The sequence below is a fragment of the Symphalangus syndactylus genome, chromosome X (genome assembly GCF_028878055.3).
Source record: "Symphalangus syndactylus isolate Jambi chromosome X, NHGRI_mSymSyn1-v2.1_pri, whole genome shotgun sequence".
In the NCBI taxonomy this organism is placed as follows: domain Eukaryota; kingdom Metazoa; phylum Chordata; class Mammalia; order Primates; family Hylobatidae; genus Symphalangus; species Symphalangus syndactylus.
In genome coordinates, this window is record NC_072447.2 from 87,193,014 (window position 1) to 87,205,612 (window position 12,599).

Sequence of the window (12,599 nt, forward strand, 5' to 3'; positions counted from 1 at the left end):
TTTTGTATTTTTAGTAGAGATGGGCTTTCGCCGTGTTGGTCAGGCTAGTCTTGAACTTCTGACCTCAGGTGATCCGCCCGCTTTGGCCTCCCAAAGTGCTGGAATTACAAGTGTGAGCCACAGCGCCCAGCTGTCCGTATATTTTTAGAAGTTTAGAATCGCCTCTAAACTAGAAAAATAAACCCTAGCCTCTCAACTAGCAAAAACCACATTCTTGTGTTTTATAAACTTCACCAAAATTACTTTTTACTCTCCTATTTTATCTCTTAGTAAACCAGATTCCCAGTGCAAAAAATTGAGGATTACTTAATTTAAGATAACATGACTTTAAGATTTTAAACTACTGGAGAGAATTTTAAGATTAAATTTATGAAATTAATCTTACCAAATACTACTAAAGTCATGTGAACTAAAAGGCATCAGGGCTAGTTTTTATTAGTCTGATAAGCACTTACTTTTCTTTAAGCCAATTGATTAGAGCTCTTTCATATTGTTTGGTAGTGAAATATCACTTTCGCATGATACATATAAAACATACAGACATAACAGATGTATAGACAAAGGCAGATCTTATAACATTTTTTATATCCCTGTTTTCAAAAATTCCCTCCCTTACTTTAGACTATTAATTTAAAAAAAAAAAGCATTACAGGAGCCAATAAAAGTTGAAGGAGTGATTTACCATCCCAGGCCTTCTCAAAAGGGAGAGCTGAAGCAGCAAGGTACAGCAGAAGTTGAACTTCTAAGATATCAATCTAAAGAATTTAGAAAAATAACAAAGAATTTTAAAATTAAAAACATCTTTCATTAAAATTAAGTCAGGCCAGGCATGGTGGCTCATGCCTGTAATCCCAGCACACAAGCAAATATCATTCTGTTTGGGGTATGTTTATGGTTTTATAACCCTTATGCCAAATTTTGATACTGTATAGTATTTGGCAAGCATAAGTATGAAACTGCTTCATCAATAAATACAACCAAAAATGTTGACAATTCTTAAGACATTTCTAATATTACTTTACCAATAATATTATATTTGGCTTATTTATAGAAAATTTTACTTAAGTCACATGACCTTGAAAAGCATTTGGGATTACTACTTACTTAATTTACGAATACTCCTTAACTTTAATCCAATTTGGTACCGTGTGGCCACAACACATAACAAAATACATGCATGTATACATAAACACACACATACACACTCATACAAGGATCTCAAAGATTTTACTTCAGAACTCTAGACAATATATATTAATACAAACTCATTGCTTTACAAAAACAAAAAATAAAGAAAAAGAAAACAGTTGGATCCAAACAGTGGTTTTTACCTCAGTAGAAAAGTAACAACAGATTTATAGCAGGCAGGAAAAAAACAAAACAAAACAGAGAAATAGAGAATTTAGGAACTCTATAGTTGCAGGTTGACCTTTGGGCTTTGAATTTTTCCTGGATGTAATTTGCTCATCAGTTTAAAATGTGTACAGCAGACCATAATATGTAACCAACTGGAGTACTAAAAAACCCGGAATGCCCTCAAACTTTTCCATTTTACCCACACACTTGCAAGTAGAGGCACCATAAAACCAATGGGTTATCAAAAAGAGGATCATTCTCCTCTTTCTTCATTTTTATGTATTTATGTATGTATTAATTTTGAGATGGAGTCTTGCTCTGTCACCCAGGCTGGAGTGCAGTGGCATGATCTTGGCTCACTGCAGCCTCTGCCTTTTGGGCTCAAGTGATTCTCCTTCCTCAGCCTCCTGAGTAGCTGGGACTACAAGCATGCACTACCACGCCTGGCTAATTTTTGTATATTTAGTAGAAACGAGGTTTCACCATGTTGGCCAGGATTGTCTCGAACTCCTGACCTCAAGTGATCGGCCTGCCTCTGCCTCCCAAAGTGTTGGGATTACAGGTGTGAGCCACCATGCCCAGCCTCTTTCTTCATTCTTAGATTCTCACCTCTTTTTCTAAAAAAGAGGACCTGAGCTGTGGCTTAGGGGTGTGTGTGTGTGTGTGTGTGTGTGTGTGTGTGTTTGTGTGTATTAACGTGTTCTGATTGTGAGTGGGACTCCACAGTGTTTCACCACTGAGTCATTTCTGCCCTCTTACATGTCTCAATTTCTCTCACCAGAGGTCTACCACCTCCAAGAGCGCTCAAAATGCCTAGTGATCAGCTCTTACATGCATTTTCTGGACAAGGCCTTTTTAAACCAATTTTGTTGGTTCCTTGTAGGGTCACTTCACATCGTGGGGGGGTCAACCCTCAGACACTCCCACTCAGCCCCCAGTCACCCAGGGGTGCCTTTTGGCTGGGAGGGGCTAAATCCCTTTTCTTTTTGAAGCCAAGTAGCTCAGTCTCCCATTTGTCTATGCAAATTACAGTTCAATTCCTCATGCAAATGTGCAGACAAACCAACTGACCTTAATTTTGGGAGGAAAAAACAATGGAGAAGACTCTTTGAAATGCACCTCTGAACTAGAAACCAAATGGGATACCCAAAAGGGAGATGACCCTGTTTGTCTTTAGAAAAAGGCAATGGAGAAGACCTTTCAGAATGCACCTTCAAACTAGAATTAGGATGCTAAACAACAACTTACCAGGAGAAAATACTCAGCACAGACCCCTTCCTGAAAACTACCTTCAGCCATCCCCTAACTTTGTAGCTCTCACCTGCCATTACACACACCAAGGTCAAATTCTCTCACAGTACAAGATAATCTCTGATACCCCCCAAACACAAAGAGGTCAGTTAATGCAATACAAGACTTAAGAATCTACTCATGACTCGTGCAACTCCACAAAGAAAGCTGAACACCACAAAAGGGGCATGAATGGCACCTTTATTCTGAGTTCTTTAAGGTGTCTGAGTCATTAGAAGCCCTCTCTAGATTTTTAACTTTGTCCTGAAGATGGCAAAATTGGAGGGAGGAATAGGGTGGAAGAAAAGTAATTGAAAGAACAATTTTTTTTTAAGAAAGGAAGCGAATGGAGCAACCAAGTACATGTTTTGTTTTTGTTTTTATCCTACAGCTGTGAGGAATTTTAGCCAATTCAGAAGACTTATTCCCCATAATTTGGAATTCTCATTTAGATTTGACCAAGATGGGTGGAATTGGCCAAATCCAATGGGAGAATAACCAAAACAAACAATGTGATTACTGAATACTCTAATGGTAAGAAGTTAAAACCAGTTGGTTGTCAGTTTTAACATTTAGTCATTAAGGAGAACTTTCAAGACAGAAAAACTGAACTAAGCTACTTATCTAGGAATGGGGCCCATGCATAAGACTGCTCTCTACTATTTTAGAAGCAGAAAAAACCTCAAACTCATCTTCCCTGTTGGAGGCGAGCTGAAACTCCAGAGGGAGTTGCCTGCTTTCCATTGTTATGGAATCAGGAAAACTCACCTTCTGTGTTGGAAAAAAGTACAACTCCAGAAAAGGAGTCATACAACAAAATAAATCTGAGATTTTATCAAAATTTTGGGAGACCAGAGATTCTCTGTAGGAGGGCCTCCAAGGCCAGTAAATTTTTCTATTGGTTTGAGCAATAACGATAGCTCAAACTGTTACCAAGCATGCATAGGAGATTTGACAAAGGTCAGGGGAACCTCTACTCAGAGTTCCTTCATGGTTACCAATTGTTAAATTAAGAGTATCTGAGACAAGTCTCCATCAATTTAGAAGTTTATTTTGCCAAAGTTAAGGACATGCCCATGATACAGCCTCAAGAGGTCCTGACGACATGTGCACAAGGTGGTTGGGCTACAACTGGTTTTACACATTCTAGGGAGACATAAAACATCAATCAATACATGTAAAATGTACATTGGTTTTGTCTGGAAACGTGGGACAACTGGAAGTCTGGGCTTTCAGGTGATAGGTGGATTAAAAGATTGTCTGATTGGCAATTGGTTGAAAGACTTATTATATAAAGACCTGGAATCAACAGAAAGGAGTGTCTGCGTTATAATAAAGGGTTGTGGAGACCAAGGTTTTATCATGTAGATGAAGCCCCCAGGTAGCACACTTCAGAGAAAATAGATAGTAAATTTGTTTAATTAGACTTAAAGAGTCTGTTCTATCATTCTTAAAAGTCTTTTGTTGATGTGCACGCTGGTCAGCTGTGAGGCATGTCTTACACACCTCCTTCACTTCCCATCATGACCAAAACCAGTTTATCAGGTTAATTTTGGAATGCCTTCAACCAAGAAGAGGGGTCTGTTTAGATAGTTGGGGGGCTTAGAACTTTATTTTTGGTTTACACTATTTTTATTTTTTAATTTGTGTGAGTACATAGTAGGTATACATATATATTTATGGGGTACATGAGATGTTTTCATGTAGGCATAAATGTAAAATAAGCACAGCATGAAGAATGGGGCATCCATTTTCTCAAGCACTTATCTTTTGAGTTATAAACAATCCAATTACATTCATTAAGTTACTTTAAACTGTACAATTAACTTATTATTGACTATAGTCATCCTGTTGTATTATCAAATAGTAGGTTTTATCCATTTTTTTCTATTTTTTCTTTTAGACAAACAGTTTTGTTTGAAAAACAGAACCAACTGAGTCTCCCCCTTTCCACAGACCTGGCAGTGTTGGGCTCAGGTGTGGGAGGACCAGTTTCCTGCAGAGAGAAGACAGGGTTAGGTGTTGGAGGCCAGACCCAGGGGCTAGACCATGTGAGTGGCCACAATGGGGCAGAGGCCATAGTGCCCATCAGGGCCTGGGTTTCACAGCTGCACATGGGGCAGTGCACATTGAGCTGAGGCCCCTGGAGGCTCTGGGTGCCAAATCTCACTCATGGCCATGGCCAAAGCCGGGGGTGATATTCAACCAATGCCAGTGACCCCAACCACCAGTGGGATGTGTGTGGCCAACACTGCTGGACGTACCCAGGCAGAGAGACCATTCTTTTATTTTTATTTTTTGGTACTCATTAACAATTATCACCCCATGCTAGCCCCCTACTACACTTCCCAGCCTCTGGTAACCATTCTTCTACTCTTTATGTCCATGAAATCTATTTTTTTTTAACTTTTAGATCCCACAAATAAGTAAGAACATGTCAAGTTTGTCTTTATGCACCTGGGTTGGTTCCAAGTCTTTGCTATTGTGAATACCGCCACAGTAAACATACATGTGCATGTGTCTTTATAGCAGCATGATTTATAATGCTTTGGGTATATACCCAGTAATGAGATGGCTGGGTCAAATGGTAATTCTAGTTCTAGATCCTTGAGGAATCGCCATATTGTCTTCCACAATGGTTGAACTAGTTTACATTCCCACCAACAGTGAAAAAGTGTTCCTATTTCTCCATATCCTTTCCAGCACCTGTTGTTTCCTGACTTTTTAATGATCGCCATTCTAACTGGTGTGAGATGGTATCTCATTGTGATTTTGATTTGCATTTCTCTGATGGTCAGTGATGATGAGCATTTTTTCATGTGTCTGTTGGCTGCATAAATGTCTTCTTTTGAGAAGTGTCTGTTCATATCCTTCGCCCACTTGTTGATGGGGTTGTTTTTTCTTGTAAATTTGTTTGAGTTCTTTGTAGATTCTGGATATTAGCCCTTTGTCAGATGAGTAGATTGCAAAAATTTTCTCCCATTCTGTAGGTTGCCTGTTCACTCTGATGGTACTTTCTTTTGCTGTGCAGCTCTTTAGTTTAATTAGATCTCATTTGTCAATTTTGGCTTTTGTTGCCATTGCTTTTGGTGTTTTAGACATGAAGTCCTTGCCCATGCCTATGTCCTGAATGGTATTGCCTAGGTTTTCTTCTAGGGTTTTTATGGTTTTAGGCCTAACATTTAAGTCTTCAATCCATCTTGAATTAATTTTTGTATATGGTGTAAGGAAGGGATCCAGTTTCAGCTTTCTACATATGGCTAGCCAGTTTTCCCAGCACCATTTATTAAATAGAGAATCCTTTCCCCATTTCTTGTTTTTGTCAGGTTTGTCAAACATCAGATGGTTGTAGATATGCAGCATTATTTCTGAGGGCTCTGTTCTGTTCCATTGGTCTATATCTCTGTTTTGGTAGCAGTACCATGCTGTTTTGGTTACTGTAGCCTTGTAGTATAGTTTGAAGTCAGGTAGCGTGATGCCTCCAGCTTTGTTCTTTTGGCTTGATTGACAGGGATGCCCTCTCTCACCACTCTTATTCAACATAGTGTTGGAAGGTCTGGCCAGGGCAATCAGGTAGGAAAAAGAAATAAAGGGTATTCAGTTAGGAAAAGAGGAAGTCAAATTGTCCCTGTTTGCAGATGACATGATTGTATATTTAGAAAATCCCGTCATCTCAGCCCAAAATTTTCTTAAGCTGATAAGCAACTTCAGCAAAGTCTCAGGATACAAAATCAATGTGCAAAAATCACAGGCATTCTTATACACCAATAACAGACAAACAGAGAGCCAAATCATGAGTGAACTCCCATTCACCATTGCTTCAAAGAGAATAAAATACCAAGGAATCCAACTTACAAGAGATGTGAAGGACCTCTTCAAGGAGAACTACAAACCACTGCTCAATGAAATAAAAGAGGATACAAACAAATGGAAGAACAGTCCATGCTCATGGATAGGAAGAATCAATATCGTGAAAATGGCCATACTGTCCAAGGTAATTTATAGATTCAATGCCATCTCCATCAAGCTACCAATGACTTTCTTCACAGAATTGGAAAAAACTACTTTAAAGTTCACGCAGAACCAAAAAAGAGCCCGCATTGACAGGATCTCATTTTTTCATGGTTGGATAGTACTCCATTGTGTATATGTATCACATTTTCTTTATCCATTCACCTATTGGTGGACACTTAGGTTGCTTCCAAATCTTAGCTATTTTAAAAAGTGCTGCAACAAACATAAGAGTGCAGATGTCTCTTCAATATATATATTTATTTTTTGGGTGGGGGTATATACCCAGCATTGGGGATGTTAGATTATATGGTACCTCAAGTTTTAGTTTAGGGGAATCTCCAAACTGTTCTTCATAGTGGTTTTACATTTCCATTTCCACCAATGGTGTACAAGGGTTTCCTTTTCTCCACATCCTCATGAGCATTTTCTATTGCCTGACTTTTGGATAAAAGCCATTTTATCTGGGGTAAGATGATATCTCATTGTATTTTTGATTTGCATTTTTCTGATGATCCATGATGTTGAGCACATTTTCATGTCTGTTTGTCATTTGTATGTTTTCTTTGATAAATGTCTATTCAAATCTTTTGTCCTTTTTTTTTGAGACAGAATTCTACTACTGTCTCCCATGCTGGAGTGCAATAGCATAATCTTGGCTCACTGAAACCTCCACCTCCCAGGCTCAAGCAATTCTCCTGCTTCAGCCTCCTGAGTAGCTGGGACTACATGTGCGTGCCACCAAGCCTGGCTAATTTTTTTATTTTTTGTAGAGAGGGGTCTTGCTATGTTGCCCAGGCTGGTCTCAAACTCCTGAGCTCAAGTGACCTACCTTCTTCCTTTCCAATTTAGATGCCTCTTATATCTTTCTCTTGTTTGATTGCTCTTACAAGGAGTTCCAGTACTATGTTGAATAACAGTGGTGAAAATGGGCATTATTGTCATGTTTAGATCTTAGAGAAAAGCCTTTCAGTTTTTCTCTATTCAGTAGGATACTAGCTGTGTGTCTGTCATATATGGCTTTTATTATGTTGACATTTATTTCTTCTATTCCCAGTTTTTTGAGGGTTTTTATCATGAAGGGATGTTGAATTTTATCAAATGTTTTTCAGCATCAACTAAAATGATCAGATTGTTTTTATCCTTCATTCTATTGATATGATGTATCACATTGATTGATTTGCATATATTAAACTCTCCTTGCATCCCAGGAATAAATCATACTGGTCATGATAAATTATCTTTCTAATTTATTGTTGAATTCAGTTTGCTAGTATTTTGTTGAGGATTTTTGCATTAATATTCATCAGAGATATTAGCCTGTAGTTTCCTTTTTATGATGTGTCTTTGGTTTTGGTATCAGGGTACTACTGGCCTTGCAGAATGAGTTTGGAAGTATTCTCTTGTACTCTATTTTTTAAAAACTGGTTTGAGTAGGATTGTTATTAGTTCTTTAGAAGTTTGGCAGAATTTAGCACAAAGCCATTGGCTCCTGAGCTTTTCTTTAATGAGATACTTATTATGATGGCTTCAATCTTGTTACCTGTTATTGGTCTTTCCAAGTCTTGGATTTCTCCCTGTTTTATTCTTGGTAGGTTGTATGTGTCTGGGAATTTGTCTATGTCTTCTAGATTTTCCAATTTATTGAAATATAGTTGTTTATAGTAGCCACTAATGATCTTTTGAATAGCTGCAGTGTCAGTTTTAATGTCTCCTTTTTCATTTCTGATTTTATTTATTTGAAACTTCTGTTCTTCATAGTCTGGCTAAAGGCTTGTCAATTTTGTTTAACTTTTCAAAAAATCAACCTTGTGTTTTATTTATCTTCTGTATTGTTTCTCCATTGCCATTTCATTTATTTCTGCTATGATCTTTATTATTTCTTTTCTTCTACTAACTTTGGGTTTTGTTTTTTTTTTCTAGCTTTTCTAGCTCTTTAAAGTGAATTGTTAGATAGTTTATTTGAAGTTTTCTTTATGTAGGCACTTTTAGCTATAAACTTCGCTCTGAGTATTGCTTTTGCTCTATCCCATAAATTTGGTTTTGTACTGTTTCCATTATTATTAGTTTCAAAAATTTTTTCAATTTTCTTCATTAATTTTTCATTGACCCACTGGTCATTGAGGAGCATGTTGTTTAACTTCAATGTATTTGTATAGTTTCCAAAATTTTCCTTGTTATTAATTTCTAGCTTTATTCCATTGTGGACAGAGGAGATGCTTGATATTATTTCCATTTTTGAATATTTTTATATTTGTTTTGTGACTTAACATATGATCTATCCTTGAGAATTATCCATGTACTGAGGAAGAAATTGTGTATTCTGCAGTCATTGGATGAAATGTTCTGTAAATATCTATTAGAGGTACTTGGTCTATATTGCACATTGAGGCTGATGTTTCTTTGTTTATTTTTTGGAAGATCTGTCCAGTGCTGTCTGCTGCTATTATTGTACTGGGGCTTATCTCCCTCTTTGGCTCTAATAATGTTGATACTTGCTTTATATATCTGGGAGATCCAGTGTTGGGTGCATATATATTTAAAATTGTTTTATGAACTTGATGAATTGAACCTTTTATCATTATATAGTGACTGCCTTTGTCTCTTCTTATAGTTTTTGTCTGATATAAGTATAGATACTCCTGCTTTTTTAAAAATTTCCCTTCACATATGATATCTTTTTCCATCCATTTGTTTTCAGTCTATGTGCATGTTTTTAGGTAAAGTGTGTTTCTTGCAGGAAACAGGTAAGTGGGTTTTGTTTTTTTATCCATTCAGTCAGTGTGTGTCTTTTGATTGGTGAGTTTAGTTTGTTTACATTCAGTGTTAGTAAGTAAGAACTTACTCCTGTCGTTTTGTTATTTGTTCTCTGGTTGTTTTGTTGTCTCATTTTTTTTCTTCCTATCTTCATTTAGTGAAGGTGATTTTCTCTGGTGATATTATTTAGTTTCTTGCTTTTAATTTTTTGTGTATTTTTTGTGTTTCTTGGTTTGAGCTTCTGATGAGTCTTGCAAATACTATCTTGCTACCCATTATTTTAACCTGATAGCAACTTGACACTATTTACATAAACAAACAAGCAAAAAACAAATTAATAAAAACTCTCCTTAACTTTGTCCCCTGCTTTTTAACTTTTTTGTTGTTTCTATTTATATCTTATTGTACTGTCTATGGTTTCAAAAGTTGTAGTTATTATTTTTTTACTGGTTTATTGTTTAGTCTTTCTAGTTAGGGTAAGAGTGGTTTACACACCACAGTTACAGTGTTGTCATGTGTGTTTGGTTATCTGTTCCTGTGTTAGTTTGTTGAGGATAATGGCTTCCAACTGCATCCATGTTGCTGCAAATGACATGATCTCATTTCTTTTTATAGAACTATTTCACAGTGTATATGTACCACATTTTCTTTATCTAGTCTATCATTGATGGACATTTAAGTTGATTCCATGTCTTTGCTGTTGTGAATAGTGCTGCAATGAACATATGTGCACATAAATCTTCATAATACAATTATTTATATTCCTTTGGGTATATACTCAGTAATGAGATTGCTGGGTCAAATGGTATTTCTGCCTCTAGGTCTCTGAGGAATTGCCACACTGTCTTCCAACTGACATGAGATGGTATCTCATTGTAATTGATTTGCATTTCTCTAATGATCAGTGATGTTGAGTTTTTTATCATATGCCTGTTGGCCACATAAATGTCTGCTTTTGAGAAGTGTTGGTTCATTTCCTTTGCCCGCTTTTTAATGGGGTTGTTTGTTTTCTTTCTTGTAAATTTGTTTATGCTTTTTCTAGACCTTTGTCAGATGGATAGATTGCAAAAATTTTCTCCCATTTTTTAGGTTGTCTGTTGACTCTGATGATAGTTTCTTTTACTGTGCAAGAGATGTTTAGTTTAATTCGATCCCATTTGTCAATTTTTGCTGTTGTTGCAATTGCTTCTGGCATTTTTGTTTTAAAATCTTTGCTTGTGCCTATATCCTGAATGGCATTGCCTAGATTTTCTTCTAGGGCTTTCATAGTTTTGGGTTTTACATTTAAGTCTTTAATCTATCTTCAGTTAATTTTTGTATAAGGTGTAAGAAAGGGGTCCAGTTTCAATTTTCTGCATATGGCTAGCCAGTTCTTCCAGCATCATTTATTAAATAAGGAGTCCTTTCCCCATTGCTTTTTTATGTAAGGGTTGTCAAAGATCAGATGGTTGTAGGTGTGTGGTATTATTTCTAAGTTCTCTATACTTTACCATTGGTCTATGTGTCTGTTCCTGTACTAGTACCATGCTGTTTTGGTTACTGTAGCCTTGTAGTATAGTTTTAAGTCAGGTAGTGTGATTCCTTCAGCTTTTTTTTTGTTTTTGTTTTTTGTTTTTTGTTTTTTTTTTTTTTGTTTAGGATCATCTTGACTGGGCTTTTTTTTTTCAATATGAATTTTAATGTAGTTTTTTTTTTAATTTTGTGAAGAATGTCAATGGTAGTTTAATGGAACTATTCAATTAATAACTTTAAATCTATAAATTGCTTTGGGCAGTCTTACCATTTTCACGATATTGATTCTTCTTATCCATGAGCATGAAATGTATTTCCATTTGTTTGTGTCCTCTCTAATTTTTTTGAGCAGTAATTTTTGGTTCTCCTTGAAGAGGTCCTTTCCTTGTTAGCTGCATTCCTAGGTATTTTATTGTTTTTGTAGCAATTATGAATGGAAGTTCATTCATGATTTGGCTCTCTGCTTGCCTGTTGTTAGTGTATATGAATGACAGTAAATATTTAACAACGATTTTGTAACCTGAAACTTTGCTGAAGTTGCTTATCAGCTTAAGAAGCTTTTGGGCTGAGACAATGGTGTTTTCTAGATATAGAATCGTAGCATCTGCATACAAAGATAGTTTGGCTTCCTCTTTTCCTATTTGAATACCCTTTATTTCTTTCTCTTGCCTGATTGCCTTGGCCAGAACTCCCAATACTACATTGAATAGGAGTGGTGAGAGAGGACATTCTTGTCTTGTGCCAGTTTTCAAAGGGAATGTTTTTAGCTTTTGCCTATTCAGTATGATATTGACTGTGGATTTGCCATATATAGCTCTTATTATTTTTAGGTATGTTCCTTCAATATGTGGTTTATTGAGAGGTTTTAACATGAAGGGATGTTGAATTTTATTGAAGTCCTTTTCTGCATCTATTGAGATAATCATGTGGTTTTTGTCTTCAGTTCTGTTTATGTGATGAATCACATTTATTGATTTGCATATGTTGTACCAACCTTGCATCCCAGGAATGAAACCAACTTTATTGTGGTTGATAAGCTTTTTGATGTGCTGCTGGATTTGATTTGCCAGTATTTTATTGACAATTTTTGCATCAATGTTCATCAAGGATATTGGCCTGAAGTTTTCTTGTTGTTGTATCTTTGCCAGTTTTTGGTATCAGGATGATGCTGATCTCATAGAATGAGTTAGGGAGCAGTTCCTCCTTTTCAATGTTTTTGAATAGTTTCAGTAGAAATGGTACCAGCTATTCTTTGTACCTCTGGTAGAATTCAGCTGTGTGATTCATAAAATATAGAAAACATAAAGCTAGACGTGATGCTAGAAATGATCTAATTGGACGGGTGCAGTGGCTCACATCTGTAATCCTAGCACTTTGGGAGGCCGGGGCGGGTGGACTACTTGAAGTCAGGACTTTGAGACCAAACTGGCCAACATGGTGAAACCCCATCTCTACGAAAAGTACAAAAATTAGTCCAGCATGGTGGCACATGTCTGTAGTCCCAGCTACTCAGGAGGCTGAGGCAGGAGAATCACTTGAACCCAAGAGCTGGAGGTTGCAGTGAGCTGAGATTACACCATTTCACTCCTGCCTTGGTGACAAAGTGAGACTGTCTCAAACAAACAAACAAACAACAAACAAATAAAAAAAAGGATCTAATAAAAACCCCTCAC

At 36.7% G+C, this 12,599-nt stretch overlaps 1 non-coding gene across 1 annotated transcript; it reads right to left on the reverse strand.

Annotated features, from left to right (window-relative positions):
* Positions 1-4,729: 4,729 nt before the first annotated feature.
* Positions 4,730-4,856, reverse strand: LOC129476619 (small nucleolar RNA ACA64). Its single transcript, XR_008655042.1, has one exon. It is a non-coding gene; the product is annotated as a small nucleolar RNA ACA64 (small nucleolar RNA).
* Between the last annotated feature and the right edge of the window lie 7,743 nt (positions 4,857-12,599).